Source organism: Zootoca vivipara, chromosome 7 (genome assembly GCF_963506605.1).
Source record: "Zootoca vivipara chromosome 7, rZooViv1.1, whole genome shotgun sequence".
NCBI lineage: Eukaryota > Metazoa > Chordata > Lepidosauria > Squamata > Lacertidae > Zootoca > Zootoca vivipara.
The window spans coordinates 66012687-66029538 of NC_083282.1; the positions used below are offsets into that span (position 1 = coordinate 66012687).

Here is a 16852-nt window from a genome sequence, read left to right on the forward strand (position 1 = left end):
ACCCAGGTGCCCAAGAGCCGTCTTCCCATTTGGATTGTGCGCATCTAGGTGTGTATTTAGGACAGAATATGGATTTTACTGGTGTACAGTGCTGCCCATTTACCTCCACTCCTGAGCTAAGGTATAGTCTTAGTGGTAGTGCTACAGTCCCACCATCATGGTAGGTGTAAGGGGGAGGGATTACAGAGAAACCCCCCCATCAGAAGCAGCCCGTCTCCAAGCAGTCAGGAAAGCGAGGAGCCTGAAGGGGTGAGTCAGGAGACGGAGGAGTGCCAGGGCTCTGGCAGCACTGGAGAGCCCCTGCTCCACAGGCAGGAAGAGAGGCGGGAAGGGTGGACAGGAACAGGGCAGACCGTAGACCCTTCCCACCGACACCGGTATTGAGAAGGAGGAGAAAAGGGAGGAGATTCACTGTCCTGAGGCTTTTATGTTGGTCAAAGTCGTGAAAAGGGGCAGTGCCGGATTCTGATTCGGAATGAGGAGACATGAAACCAGCAGCTCGCTACACTGTAAATAATGTGCACTAATAAAGACTTTTGAAAGACAAGCATGTGGAAGGTCGTTACTCAGGAGTAGTCATAACAACTCTGACAGTAGGGTTTAAGCTTACTGAGGCTCCAAACCTCTGCTGGTGTGAGGCACCGATTAAAATGGGCCATCAGAGAAGGCTGATGGCTCTTGGGGGTTTGCCTTTCACTTCAAGAGGCAATCCTGTTAAAGCACTGGTCCACCTTCAAAAAGGGGAAATGGCCTGAATAGTTGACAAAATTACTCATGAGATCACTCTCTGGGATTTTTTTTTGGAGCGGGGGGGAGCAGAGAGTGATGCAATGAAGGAGGACAATAGCTAGAGCAATAATGGCAAAAGACTATGAGCAAGTCCAAATGAATACAGGGTAGAAGCCGTCTGGAAACCTACTCTATGGCAGCAAAGAAACTGCATTTCTGCCACCACTGCATTCCACAGTCATTCAGTGCAACTTTTTTGGGTGGTCAATGATCAGTTACATCTTGTTTCATGAAATCGTGAAGACAGTATCAAATTTCCATCCAGTCTCCAATACTGTACTCCGTTCTTGGAAAGGTGCTCAAGCATGTGGTGGCATCTTAACTTCAGGTGTTTTTTTTAAATTTAAGACTGATTATCTAGAGCCATTTGAATGCAGTGTCAGGTTGGGGATGGAGGCAGCTTTGATCCTCTTGGTGGACAATCTACTCCATGAACTGGACAGGGAGAGCATGTCCCTGGTGGTTCTGCCAGACTTCTCCGTGATTTTTGTTACTATCAACCATGGAATCCTATTCTTGTGAACTGCCTGGTTGTGATAGGACTTGGAGGCACTGATTTATGGTGGTTCTAGTCCTTTGTGCAGGGTCAGTTTCAGAAGGTGGTATTATGATTTGCTCATTGGGCTATAGAATCCCTCATGACTCCATCTTGCCTCAGTACTAACCACTGTGTGAGAGCATCCGTGGTTTTGAGGTTCTGTGTTAACAATATGCTGAAGATGCTCAATGCTACCTTTCCTTTCCATTTAAATCCAAGAAAGTTGTTCAGATTCTGAATCATTTTTGACATCTATAAGAAGACTGGATAAGAGTGAAGACATTGAAGCCTGATTCAGACAAAGCAGAGTTGATCCTGGCCTTACTCTATCTTAGATGAGATAGCAGACCTCTTGGACACAGGTTTGCCGTTTGGGTGTGTTCCTAGCTTCAACCCTGAACCTGGAAGCCTGAGTTTCAGTGGTGGCCAAGTGCACTTTTGCATAGCTAAAGTTAGAATGCCACCTGCATCTTTTCCTGGCTATATCAGGTCTTCTCATGGCGACACATGCTGCTCTTCTATGCCACAAACTGCTTTCAACACACAACCAAAATATATTATACATAGTATTATATATCAGTATCACAAACACCTCCATGTTGGTGTGTATGTGTTTGTAGAGATCTGGTTTCCAAGGTTAGGAATTATAAATGCAAGGAAAAGGCCTTGTAATATATCATTTTGCCTTTTCATTTGATGCAGAAAGTCATGAAGCATGGCCCACAGACATGCGAATACAGGAATGGCATCTTGCATTGTACCAAAATTGTCCACTGAGCCCTTGTATTCATCTGCAGCCTTAGCCTTCAGGTAAGTGATTCTGTAAGTGATCTTTGTCTCTAAAAAGATACAATTGTTTAGTGCACACAAACAGCATGACCAGACATTTTGGATTACAGTATATACTTTGGTTGTATAACAAGTTTCAATTTTGTAGCAAACCAAAGCTTTAATTGCCACAAGCAATTGCTTGTTCAAAAAACATGGATTTCAAAAAGGGAAACTTAAACTGGCCTTTTTCCATGGAAATGTAAATCAGGAACATCTACAATGGCTGTTGGATGACCTCTGCCAATGGGAAATAGGGAACGCCTGGCAACCATTGGTGCTTCTGAAGAAGTACAGCAGTAAAAAAATTCTCAAAAAAAAATCCTTAGAATGGATGGATGGAGAGAAATGTGTAACTTATCACCAGTGATGCTATAGACACTAGCCACAGGCTGCCAACCAAACTATATTCAATGCAAATAAAAATGCAAAAGGTACATTAGCTAGCTTCTAAAAGCCCAAACACCACACTACTGAGAATGGCAGTAAAATGTTTGGCTCACATATGCAACTGTAACTGGGTTATAGTTTCAGTGCAATAAGACAGTCTGGAAAAGCCCTAGAACTGTAAAATACATTCAGTCAAATGATTTTCTGAATATACTCCCCTTTAGTATCCTCTTTGACATTATTAATGAATTCTAAGTAACGTGCATGGAAGATTATGAAGATAAACAGGACTGCTGTAGTATACAGTTGCTCTTACCTGGAAGCATGGTGCAGTGTGGCAGAGGAACCAACGGCTAGCCTATCACATAACATAGCCTAATCTACACTACAGTAGTACCTCGGGTTACGAACACGATCCGTTCCGGATCGCGGTTCGTAACCCGAAAAGGTCGCAAACTGAGCGCCATTTCTGCGCATGCGCAAAGCGCACCGAAAACACTTCCGGGTTTGCGGAGTTTGTAACCCGAACTGTTCGCAACCCAAGCGGGTCGTAAACCGAGGTACGACTGTATTTGCTACTCTCATCTTATTCTACTGCATCAAAGGATAAATGCTCTAGTTTGTTACACTCTTTGAACTCTGCATGTGACACATATGCCAAGAAGTTGGCTATGACTGATATTCCTCGATGAATTCACCATATTTCCTTTCTACAGCTGAACAGTGCCAAGATTTAGTTTCCACAAATGCTTACTGGGTAAGGTCTAAACCCGGGCCAGAGTTTCTAATCCGAACCTTTGAACAGGAATTTTTATGCATAATAACCCTAACTGACTGAATAGCAGGTTAGTTCCCACCCCACCCCCTTAGAAGATAGGAAATTGAACCAAGTGTCATCATGGAGCAATATATCTTTTATTTGCTCCCATTTAGTAACGTTAAGTCAGATCACATATACGCAGTGCTGTTGTTCTAAAAAAAATGTTTAGGGGTACGCTCTTTTCCTACTCATATTGAAATACTGCCCCTCAATGAGGTCAAACTTAGATTCACAAAATGTTTAGGGGTATGTGTACCCCTGCGTATCCCCAGAAAAAAAACACTGCATATATGAATGAGGTTTCAGGTACTTCTTGGCTAAGAGCCAGTAAGATGTTATATGTTCTTTCCATTTTTCTAGACCTTTTGAATATAGTAGTGTCACTAGACTTTGTAATGTAATTTATATAGCAAAAGTCATTTCTTTGTGCCTCTTTGTTAAGTTCACTCTTTCAGAATGGGCATACAAATCTTCTCCACTACACTACTGACACATAAGTCCGGTCAATTAATTATATTTTAGAATCAATAGAGAATCATGAATTTGGGTGCTCATCTTAAATTGTTTTTATTTTGTATCTTTTTGATAAGGCAAAGCTAAAATGATTTGGCCACAGAGACTGTGTTGTACTGATTACATCTTATTCTTGTACTATTTTTTGGCTTCTAATAACTTTTGACCACAGAAATGGCCTGCTGATATTCTAGTAAATTGCTTTCCTTTCTATTTAAAATTGAAAACTGTGTAGTTGGAATAATTCTCAACAGATGTACATTATTTTGCACTTCTCAGTAAGAAGCATTGCTTGCTTTTTGTTCATCAGCTTAATCCAGAATGCTCAGAATGTTCCTTCTGCATTTTGGTTTGTATTTGATGCATCTCTCATACTTATACCCATTTTCCAGATGTGAAAAAAGGAAAGCAGTAGTAAGCAATAATGTGACATGCATCTCAGCATCATTGGAACACCACAGTACTTAATTGAAGCAGTGGAAGCAATTGCTCAAGAGAATAGCACAGCAGTGAAAATGTTCAAAGATCAATTTATGTAGCAGCAGTTCACTTGTTGTTTCACTACACTCATGGTTTTATTTACAGATTTCTGCTGCACTCTCCAAACAAATCCCCAGGGTCAACATATGCACAGAATATGGATAACAGCATTGTTTAGTGACTCAATACACAAAGCCGTGTTATTTACTCTGCTGCACTCAACAGGTGGATTACCTTCCATAAAATGAGGAAAGTGGATTTTCATTAAATATGAGACAGACAGTTGTGGGATTCTATAGAAATGGGGCAACAGAGCAGGAGGATAACTAGGTGAATAACCCAAACCCCTATCCTTTTCTTTACCCACAGACGCTGCAATGCTATGTCTATATTTGAGGTTATCTAGCACACTTTGATTAGCTTAAGAACTCAAAGACTTGCTGTGTGAGCTTTGGGTGCTTAAATGAAGCATCTCACATCCCACCCCCTGACCTATCCCAAAACACTACCCCAACATACATACTTCATTTAGTGCTGCATTCTAATCCCTCCCCCCATTCACAGAATCCTAGAATTGCAGAGTTGGAAAGGGCCCCCGAGGATCATCCCGTCCAAGCCCCCTGTAATGCAGCAATATGCAGCTGTCCCATACAGGGAACAAACCTGCAACATTGGTGTTATTAGCACCACACTCTAACCAACTGAGCAATCCTTTATATGTGAGCACTTACCAGCAATTACTGTAGTACATTGCTGCGGAGTATGGTATTGCAGGGATGCGGGTGACGTTGTGGGTTAAACCACAAAGCCTAGGGCTTGCCGATCAGAAGGTCAGCGATTCAAATCCCCGCGACGGGGTGAGCTCCTATTGCTCGGTCCCAGCTCCTGCCAACCTAGCAGTTCGAAAGCACGTCAAAGTGCAAGCAGATAAATAAGTACCGCTACAGCGGGAAGGTAAACGGCGTTTCCGTGTGCTGCTCTGGTTTCCCAAAAGCAGCTTTGTCATGCTGGCCTCATGACCTGGAAGCTGTACGCTCGGCCAATAACGTGAGATGAGCGCCGCAACCCCAGAGTTGGTCACGACTCGACCTAATGGTCAGGGGTCATGGTATTGCAAGATGAAAAACCTTACTTGAACCATCATTTACTGTTTCCAATGTATTCCTGATCATAGAATCATAGTGTTGGGACCCTGAGGATCATCTAGTTAGTAGTCCAACCCCTGCAATGCAGGAATCATTTGCAATTACCCAGGCCACTGCATACTACAGACCCTGCTAATCCATTCCTAATTCTCAAACCTCATTGAGGTTATAGGTTGTGGCTTGAGTTTTATTCAAGAGTAGACCCATTGATATTAATGGGCATAAGTTAGCCATGTTTATTATTTCAACAGGTCTACTCTGGGTAGAATATCATCTTTAGTGGCTTTCTACGCCCCCCCCCCAACTGCCAATACGGCAAGTTTATGGTGTCATGAACCACTTATTTCCTTTGCCATGAGCTTGTTGAATGCTAAGGAACTATGATTGTATGAAAGGTGTTTTTTAAAAAAGTTTTCCACCAGGTTTTCTTAACTCTTTCCCCCATAGCTTTCCAGATCAATAACTCCCTTCTCATAGCTTGCAGTTTCATAGAGTTAAGCTGCCCAGAACGTCATGTACCGTACTACTTAAGATCAAGAAATGCTATTCTTTTCTATCACTTCCTAGCCTGAGCTTATTCCTTAAGTGATATAATCATCACACAATAAATGAAGTTGAATTCCATATTTCACTTGCATTTTTCAATGTTGCGGTCTCATTTTAGATTCTCATGTTGCAGCACATGTAAACAAATGTTGCTGAAATTTTATTTTCAAAAACTAGTTTAGCACAATGCTAAACTATTCAGACTTTCTAAAAAGCTGGTCTTACAAGCCACAATATTGGAAAGTAACTATGATATTTGCTAACTAGAAGGGGTGGGGAAGAGATTTGTGGCTAGTATACAACCTAGTTCAGCAATGTTTTCATTCCCTTCATAGCTTTGGCATGAATATAACTTAAGTCTTCATGGATTATATATAAAAATTAGATCCAAGTGTCTCTCATCTACAAAATAGTTCTTTAGTTAAGTAGAAATGTATTGAGTCTCTGAGGAACTACATTTTCACCTGTGAGTGTTCTTTCTATTTTAAACATGTCTTAAACATGTCCGTTTAAGCTCTCTACTTAATAATGTCCTTGAATTCACTTGGCAAGGTCTTTTTTCATTCCTACTTTTCTAGTGTGGGGGGGTTGCCTTTTTCACTTTTAATACTGCTGTTATTACTGGGCTCCTTCAACCTGCCTATATAGTGTAATATTATAAGCATTTCATGTTTGCAATACAAATTTTGGAACTTTTGTCCCATCGCAGCAGGCTGTGTGCGCAACCTGATGCAAATGCTCATTCAGATGGAAGCAAGACATGGATGCACATTGCTATCCACATTTCACGTTTCTGATTTCAGGATGCTCATTGGTGTCTGCATCGCAGTGTCGATGAGAACACACATCCATGCTGCTGGTCTCATTCAACACTTTATTCGACAGCTGAACTGAAATCCGTTTCCTCCTCTCATTTTCTGTTATTCTCATTCTCACAGTGACTTCAGTGTTTCATCCAAAAATGGTACTTCATAGGGTATGTATGTTTGAGTGTATTTGCTTTAGAAGTACAATACCCTGTATTATTCAAGAAGCTGAAGCAGTGGAACCGTGATGGGAGATTTCACCTCAATGACAGGCTTCTCTGCTTTCCAGATACAGACCACTCTTTCACAGATCAGGTAAAACATAAAGATCACTTTTGTTTAGAAGCATGCAACTAACCTTCCATATGGGAAACTTGTCAGAGGTTACATTGAAGGGGAAGCTGAATGTTTATTACTTTTCAAAGTTCAGTTTACAGAGATGCTTATTAGCTGCACATTCAATGCATCTGGCCATGCATATAGCTCATCTGGCCATTTCCCTCACTACAGCGGAGTGAGGATACAATAGGAAAAGATGCTCCATCTCTCATTGCAGTTATGAACGATGGACAACGGGCAATGTACTCCTGCATTATTCTTGATTCCAAAGTGCCTGACAGGCAAAACAGTGTGACTTTTTGGGGGGGAAATTAAACTGCTTTGTGCTGCATATACAAACCCCAGCCTTCAGAAAAGAATCTGAAATCTGTTTTAATCTCCTTCTTGACTTGGACCTTTTACAATTAATCCTCTGAATGTCTATTGTTTGACCAGTTTCAAATCCCAGCATCCCTGGGCTTACCCAAGACTCTTCATGAATTTAGGCACAGTAGCAGACGTTTAATCAAAAACTGTAGAGTGAACACTTTGCAGGTGACAGCCCAACTGCAGAATCAGCTTTGCAATATTGGCAGCAATGGTTAAGACTGAAAAGAATTCCCATAAGCAGGATACTCTTGCTTTATAGTTATACTAAACAGGTATCTTTATCCAAACTCTATACACATCTAACAACCACGAATATAGGCTAAGCTTATGCCAGTGCAAATCCAGTGACATCTGGTTAGTAAATCTCCTCCATGAGAACTTTTTTACTACGCTTAAACGAGTAATCCTTGTGCCTATCACTGCTGCATTTACACTTTTCTGCTGCTATTTAGCAGTAAGGATTTAGAATTAGAACACACAGCATTAGTTATTCCTGCTCCAGGTTCAAAACTGTGCAACTAGTGGTAGAAATGGATCCCCTGGTAAAGTTATAGAGTAGAAGGCTAATTAATTTTTCATTAACTCCTGCTAAGGTCATATCTTTAGAAGAATACATAAAAATCATTCACCAGAGTAACTATGGATAATGCAGAACAGAGGTGCAATCCGGCAATTAAAATACTACTACGCTGGATGAAAACACTAAGCTTAAATGCCAAGGACTGTAGGTGAAAGAAGCAAATACTAACATAAACCAGTCTTCTCTAAGTACTGTATGTTATACATACCCAAACATACAGCTACACATAGCAAACATGTTTATGCAAAAACGTTCGGTTTGGATGTCATTTTCTACTTTTCCTCCATCCCAACCTCCCTTAATATTGCAATACAGTACTACTATTTTAAATTTACTGTATCCTTCCTTGCAACACACTACTGTACTGACTATACTTGTATCATTTTACTTCCAAGTAATATATGTTTTCAAGAAGGATATTGTCACAAACCAAACCACTTTAATGTACATTTAAAACAGTTTATACACAAACCTAAAAATGTGTGTATGGTGGGGCATAGAGTGGAACACACATTTGTCAAGTCATCTGTCACCTGCTCTGTATTCTCTGAAAGGCTATCAGCAGAGAATGCTAACTATGTAGTTTCTACCCTGTAATCCCACAGAAACCAATAAGCCAGTGGTTCCCATGCTTTTCCCCACATGGGCCATTTGAAAATTGCTGAAGGTCTTGGAAGACCACTTACCGACTTTTCTGTTGGTTGTGGTAATTGTATTGCATTATGATATATGCTGCATGATTTTAATTGTATTTTAATTGCATCTTTTATTTTACATATTGTATTACAATTTGATTTCCACAGAATGTAATAAATAAAAGAAGCAATTAAAATACAATTAAAGATCAGTATGGCTATTTAATGAAATGGATGTGCGGTCTCCCACATTCAACCACAAATCCACAAACACACTGTGGACCACCTTAATGTAGCTCAGTCCCCAGGCTAATTTGGGAACCCCTGCAATAAACCATTACAGATGCAGTTTCATTATCTCAGTGAAACCTTCAGTTCCCATTTGTGAAGATGTTCAGCATATCCTCTTCCCTTAACTATAAAGAAAACAGCTGCTTAACTTAGAACCTTATTTGTTATTTACTGTATAGAAGTTGGTGGATTTTGCAAGACTCCTCTAGCTGAAAACAGACCAAATGCCAGGATGAATGATTGTTTAGTATTTCCCACAATTTCTCATTGTGTATGCCTAGTTCATTCTTTAGGGACCCAGGTGGCGCTGTGGTTAAACCACTGAGCCTAGGGCTTGCTGACCAGAAGGTCGGCGGTTCAAATCCCTGTGACGGGGTGAGCTCCCGTTGCTTGGTCCCAGCTCCTGCCAACCTAGCAGTTCGAAAGCACGTCAAAATGCAAGTAGATAAATAGGAACCGCTACAGCGGGAAGGTAAACGGCGTTTCCATGTGCTGCTCTGGTTTGCCAGAAGCGGCTTTGTCATGCTGGCCACATGACCTGGAAGCTATACGCCGGCTCCCTCGGCCAATAATGCGAGATGAGCGCGCAACCCCAGAGTCGGTCACGACTGGACCTGATGGTCAGGGGTCCCTTTACCTTTAGTTCATTCTTTAGCCACTTGTTTCTACATGGTAAATTTGTTACAAAGAAAACACTGTTCATGGTTGTCTTTAAGATACCATTTTAACAAAACCTGAGTCTTGTAACTCACCTGTAATTGACTGGCAATCAATGTCTACTCTTCACCTTTTAGAAGTTACTGTATTGAATGCCTGGAAACATCGTTAAGCTTGGATATAAAGCAGCTTCTGTAGGCAGCATGAAATGCTTCTCCATACATGTGAGGAAATTCAATGGCCACCTCTCAGTTCTCACGAGTTTCATTAGAAAAATCATGCATTGGTTAAATAAAAAACTCTCCCTAGTAAGAAAGAGTGCATAATTTGCTTATAGTTATTGTTAGCATTTCCCTTTGGGGTAGCTCTATTAGGAAAATCTATCATTTATAATTTTTATTTATTAAATTTGTATACCACCCTTCAACAGAGAGTGCACCAGTGAAGCTAAGCAAGAGTGTATCCAATTACTGGGTGGGTAGGCAGGAGGCTGCTACTTAAGCTGCTCTGAGCCTTCATTCTAAAGAAGAAGCCCTACACAGAAATGAAACACAAGAATTCTCAATTTTTAGTAGCACCAAATTTTAGGTGGTTAACTTTGAGCGAACAATTTTCCAGTGTTAACTGCACATTCCTTTTTACAAGGAAATGTGTTCTCTAGTTTTGTCTAATTTGAATTTCTACCAAATTTGATAATCTGCTTTAACTGAGATTAGGCAGAACTCTTCCCTACTGAATTTCAGGTTCTTGACAGACTTACCTGTTTCAGCAGGCACTTTATTTATTTATTTATTTTTATTATTATTATTTCATAAAATGTATACCTATATGCCAGGGGGAAAACTCTCAAAGCAGTGGTTTTCAAGTACTTTTGTGTTGCTATTATGAATTTTAAGTACCCTTACCTTTTTTTTAAGTACACCACTTAAGACAGTCTAAATATTAAGTGAAAGATAAATAAAATAAAAATAAATAAATAAACCTCTTAGATGTAGTATTTAGGGTTTACAAGAGGTATCCAATAAATATAAGGAATGTTGAAGAAAAGCAACACACAATAATGATGAGAGGCATGGACTATTCTTTGTTCCTGGTGCATTTCAAAATCTATTTTTTCAAGGGATGTAGTCTTTACAATGACCTTAAGGTTAGCTGGTACTGCTCATCCACACAATGACCACAATTTTTTCTGCACTAGTATTAAGTCCGCAAAGTTCAAATCTATCATAGTATCTGTTCTTTAGGAGATTTAACACTTGAACTGTCTTGTGATAAGAGTAACTGAGAAATACAGTATTTATGGTCATCATCACTGAGTGGGTAAACAGAGCCAAATGTCTTACAGCTTATAGACCTTTGAGGTGGTTTAGGAATACTACCATGAGGGCCACATGAGTCATAGATATGAACAAAATGCTTTGCTAGAACCCTGAGAGCTAATCCAAGCAAATTAAATGCACTGACTGCCAATCAACATGTAGCTAGACATTACACCTACCTTAAAGTGATGTATATTAAATGTGATGTTATTCTCTGGATTCTTTAGCATCACAACTGTATTCTTGATAGGCCAGTGTCAACATACCACCATTTCCCAGTGATAGAGCCAACAGACAAAGGATAACTGACAACACTGAATTCCTAAACGAAGTTTTCAATCTATACAGCATATTTTCTAGTATTCTATGGTCAAAGTTTAGATTTTAATTTTGTTGTCCATAGTAATAACCAGATCCAATATACAATACTAGACCTGCAGCTTAACAGTAAAGAATGCAAGAAAAAAATGTTTAAATAATCCAATCAAAAAAGCATAGTTCTCCCAAGGGCCATGCACACACCTTAAATTAAGCATTATATTACTTGTATGCAAAGTTTCACTGTTCTGAGAACTTTAACAAGGTTCTATAGCAAGGGTTTCTGAACTGTGGTCTGTGAGCTTCACCCAGGTGATCCATAGCATGTCCACAATAAATATTCATTTGAATTTTATCTTTTCATTCTCATATAGTATTACAATTTTATTCTCTGGAATACAAATTGTAATACAATTAAATAAAAGTAAAAATCACACAGCATCTGCAAGTGCATTACAATTGCTACAACAGGAAGAAAAATAATAAAGTGGTCTGCCAACCAATTTTCAAGTGGCCCATGTGGGAAAAATGTTTGGGAACAACTACTCTGGAATTTATCTACAGTATATGTATTTGAGAAATATCTGTTAACTACACCTAAACAAGTTTAAGAGAAAGGATCATTCAGCAAATCCTGGTTTAAAAGGTAAAGCACAAACCTCATATTGAACCTGCAAACTAATGTTCTGGTGCATCATAGTAACCACTTTTAGCACAAAAATATCTGTCTCTCACATCTGACACATTCGGTTTTTGGTGGAAGGCCCATATATTAATAAACTTGTGAGCTAAACCATCTATGGTAAGTGCGGAATACATTTAAACTTGTTCTGAATAAAAGAAGTAGAAATCAGAAGGGAAAACAACAATTTCTAAACTTGTTACTATGTAACTATTTCACCAAACTCTGAACTGCAAAGGCCAAAGCTAGCTAACCTAAAAATCTCAAAATCCACAGAAAGGACCTGAAATCAAAATCAAAAGAAAGGCTGCCCAAAAAAAGTTCTCAATTGCAGCAATTGTAGCTTGAGTACCTGCAACCTATCACTTTTCATACGCTCAGGCATATTTTGCAATAAACCTTATTGCTACCAATTAGAACTTAGTCTTGCACCAAAAATAATAAACAGGGGACAGCTGTGCACACACACCTAAGCTACAACAGAATTTTGTTGGACCTAGGAGCAGAGACCCACATTCAAACCCCCACTAAGCCATGAAGATCACTGTGTAAATCCTTGGGACAGTCACTATTCTTCATAAAGGCAGCTATGAAGATATACTGGGAGAGACATGTGTCATTGGCCACACACACAACAAATAAAATAATAAAGCTGCCTGTATACAACTCTGCATAAATGCATAAAACCACATTTTACATGAAAACTTTGAATATAAAGTCCAAGTCTTTAGGCATCATGGACAGAGATTAAGTGCATGGGCAATAAATAAGGAGTAGCAGAAGCAAGCAAAATTAAGTTGTGTAATTTAGACAGGCTGCAGGAATTTTCGTTTTTTAATGCAGAATTTTGCTTTAAAAAAAATACAAACACAAAGTCAAGTTCCTCGCACAAGTAACCATGCTATGTAGAATAGAAACACCAAAACAAAGCATTTTTCACTATGAGAAATTATCACAATTTCAGAAATCTGGCAGTGTCCCTTCCATATGCTCTTTACGATCAATCACTTAAGCAGTGCAAGGACTAATATCTTATGCATCAGCAGACCAACAACAGATCAAAAACAAATTTCTGTATGCTGCTAGTCAGCATCTTTTCCTCTCACTTCATTTCCTCCCACTTTAATGAGTGTGTGCTTATTTGCCCAAATCCCACATGCAATCCCCAAAAAGTGGCCTGTCGACAAGCTGATACCACAGATACCTCAACATTTCTTCTGCCTCTATGATGCTGGCTGGCTGAATTTCGCCCCTATTTAGTGTACTGAACTAAATACTGCCTACAATGCTTCTAATGCCATACCTCCTCTGGAACTCAATTCCTTTCGGCATTTGCTGAACTATTTTAAGTGCCTGTTAAAAACTTCTTTGTTGAGGCAGTATTTATTTATTCTTTGTTGTAATATTTATTATATATTTTATGTAAACTTCTTAGAGGTGCTTACAATTAAACATGATATAAATTGTTAAATGAAACAGAAATGTGGTTAAATAAAAAATACACAGAAACCTGCTTATGTGCATAGGTTTCCTTAACTGAATCACCAAGTGGTAGCTTTCTTTTCTAACACAATATCTGATTTTTTTTAATGGGAGTCCTTGGTTTTAACACAACAGAAATTATTTTAAGTCATTATAAATAGTTGCTTTTACAGTGAAGTGGCGTAACAATGGGTACCATCATGTTTGGTGTCCTCTGCTTCCCAAAAGCCACTAGCTTACTTAAATGGCTCTACTGTTTGCTCCTCTTTATAAATCAATATTGCATCACATCTCAAAATGTCTATCTTCCATAAAGACTTCTCACCCAAAGACAAAATGCCTAAATGTGTGAAGCTGAACACAAAAATTATTCCTTCCACCTTTATCTCTCTTCTATACGTATTTTTTTCTCCTCGTAGTTAGAATTTAGTCAGTAGCCTCCACATGGTGAATAACTGTGTGGTATTTGATTTAATAAAGTGCCGTATACTCTGGCAGTGTACTCTGGCAGTTCAGGTGTTTTTCCTGAACACTGCTTCAAATACTCTAAAGCAGAAAGGCAATTTATAAAATTCTAATCAAAATTTAGAAAGCTGTTATTGTATTAGAATTGTACACTTGGAAGGGGCCTCAAGGGTCATCTAGTCCAACCTCCTGCAATGCAGGAATCTCAGTTAAAGCATCCATAGCAGATGGCCACCCAAGCTTTGCTTAAAAACCTGCAAGGAAGGAGGGTCCACAACCTCCCAAGGGAGACCATTCCACCGTCAAACAGCTCTTATAGTGAAGTTTTTCCTGATGTTTAGTCGGAATCTCCTTTCTTGTAACTTGAAGTCACTGGTTCGTATAGAAGTATATTAATTTCATACTCTTAGAGAACATCAGCTACATGTTAAGAAAATCAAGACTCACTATGCCTTCTACAATATAGCTCCTTAAATAATGTTAGCAGAGCAAAAAATATAATTAAATCCATCTAATGCTCCCCAATGTTAGCTAAAGGCTAGCGAAGTTAGGAGCCAGCTAAGCGGTTCTATCAATTTATTCCATCAATTGGACATCACCCACCCACAGTACCCTATCCCCATTAGTCATCCACTGAATCTCCAAAAGCAGAGGCACCCACAGTAGGGTGTCTAAAGAGCTCAAGGAATGTAGATATTCACACAGAATCAGACGCCCTTCAGAAGCCCCAATTCTGAACTTTCAATCAAGACCAGTACTTTACTTGTACTCAAACTGGGAACCAATGACTTGGATCCAAAGATATTTCCTAAAAGCAGAAAGGCACTTCCATTGGTACAAGGCAGCCCTCTCAAGCTGTACCCATTACCTGCTGCCCCATCAGTGTTCAAAAGGACCCTTGACCCCCAGGAACAGCTTTTTCAGGGGGCACAGAGGATTGATGTGTGAAAGATGAGCCAAGAAAACCTCATTGTGCGAGCAGAGTTCCACTCATTTCCTCACAGGATACAACCAACTGAATTAAGATTAAAACGTAATATATGCTGGCAGGATAAGTTCCAAGCAGCTATTTCAAGTTAAGTTGGACATCCTACATACAACACTATGCAGTATGGATGTTAACAGCAAAGGTAACTGTAGAAAGGCAAATAATGCCCAGGAGGCACTGCAGCTAGCACACTAGGTGAAACTGGTGAAAAGTACTTCATTTAACAGATGCCACTGGGGCCTCCAATATTAAAGATAAATCTGAAATACATATTGCCTGGGTTTCTCTGGCCTTTCATATCTAAACAAGAATTATTTAGCTATTCCAATGAGGGTGACAATCTGTTGTACACTGGAAATCATACTGTGAATATAATCTTATACATACTTACCTAAGAATAAGTCCCATTGAACTCAATGGGACTGACTTCTGAGTAAATAGGCATAAGATTGTACTGTAAAGTTTTCTTAGATAAAATAGGCAAAATTTAGCTGTTTGTTCTACTCAGTAGAACAAAAGTTGGAACAAAAAGGGACTCTAGTATGAGAAGAATAAATTTCTGTTAATGCAAGGTGGGTTCTGTGGGGTCTTGTAACTCCCTCCTCCATATACATAGAGATCCTCTAATCCTGGAGTGGGTGAGAAAGCACATTCTGTAAGTGGTTTCTAGGATCCAATCCATCTTGCAGAATTTTCCAGGAAAACATTGTCGTCTTGCAGAATTTTCCAGGAAAACATTGTCTTCTTGTCAAAACTTTAACACAAGCTCCCAAATTAATTTCAGCTTGTACACCACTAAAAAAAACCCTACAATAACATCAATTGAATTTTCCAATATCTGATACGTATACTGAGGTGTTACAGTGTAAATATAGCCACTGACCAGAGGACATGATTAATTGGACAGTATATAAACACCAAATATAAATATTAAGCTTTGAGTATAGCTTTAGCAAGATAAGCTGCAATTTTAAAAACTTCAGACAAATATATCCTCTCATTTTAAAAAAGATTTACTAGAGCACTATTTTTAAAATTTTTAAACAGTATATAGGATATGAATCAGATGGGATTTCAAACACCATCTGCATAACAATCTGGAGAAACATGTCTACAAGTTTCCTAGTACCCTGCTGTATTTTCTAGAGTATTTGCAGAAGTATCCTAACAATCCCACTTCAAAGTGAAACAAAGCGTTCAGAACCATTAAGTGAGGACTAAAAACCACCAGTTTAACTGAAGTTAACATCAACAAAAGCAACACTAGGATTTTTCAATATTTAAGTACGGTTACCAATTCATCTACGTGCCACTTTCAAAATTCAACCAGTTCTTGAAATAAAACATTAGGCTAAATCCAAAGGTTCCATCCCACTCATTAAAGGGACTGCCCATCCATGGAAATAGTCATCAGTGATTGAAAGAAGTCATTTCATTCATGAAACAGAACCTTTTAGTTCAATCTCATGATTTTACTTTTCAGGATTTGTATTCCTGCAGTCATACCCATATGATTGCAAACTAGTTGGCAATTAGAGAACAAACTTTAAAAATAGAAGTAGAAAATGCTCATTCCCTATTCAGGCCATTTCCTCAAAATGTAATATTTTTATTGACCGTTCAATAAAAGAAGTCTGCTGTTGAAACACACCAGACAATTAAAAATAGATAGCAAGAAACTTCAGAAAGACAGTTTTATTAACAGGAGGCTTAGTAATTTTAACAGTGTCGTACAATCATGTCATTTTTCAGGAATGCACCATCTCTGTTCCTGTCAAAAGTTTCAAATCCATGAATTACAAAATTTGTAATACAGCCACCACTTCATTGCAACACGTTCACACAATCCTTGAATTACTGTACTGCAAAATC

The 16852-nt window shown here is 39.0% G+C and overlaps 1 protein-coding gene across 9 annotated transcripts in view; it reads right to left on the reverse strand.

Annotated features, from left to right (window-relative positions):
• Positions 1-16852, reverse strand: part of RBM12 (RNA binding motif protein 12) — a 54536-nt gene that overhangs the window by 24839 nt on the left and 12845 nt on the right. The window lies entirely within an intron of this gene.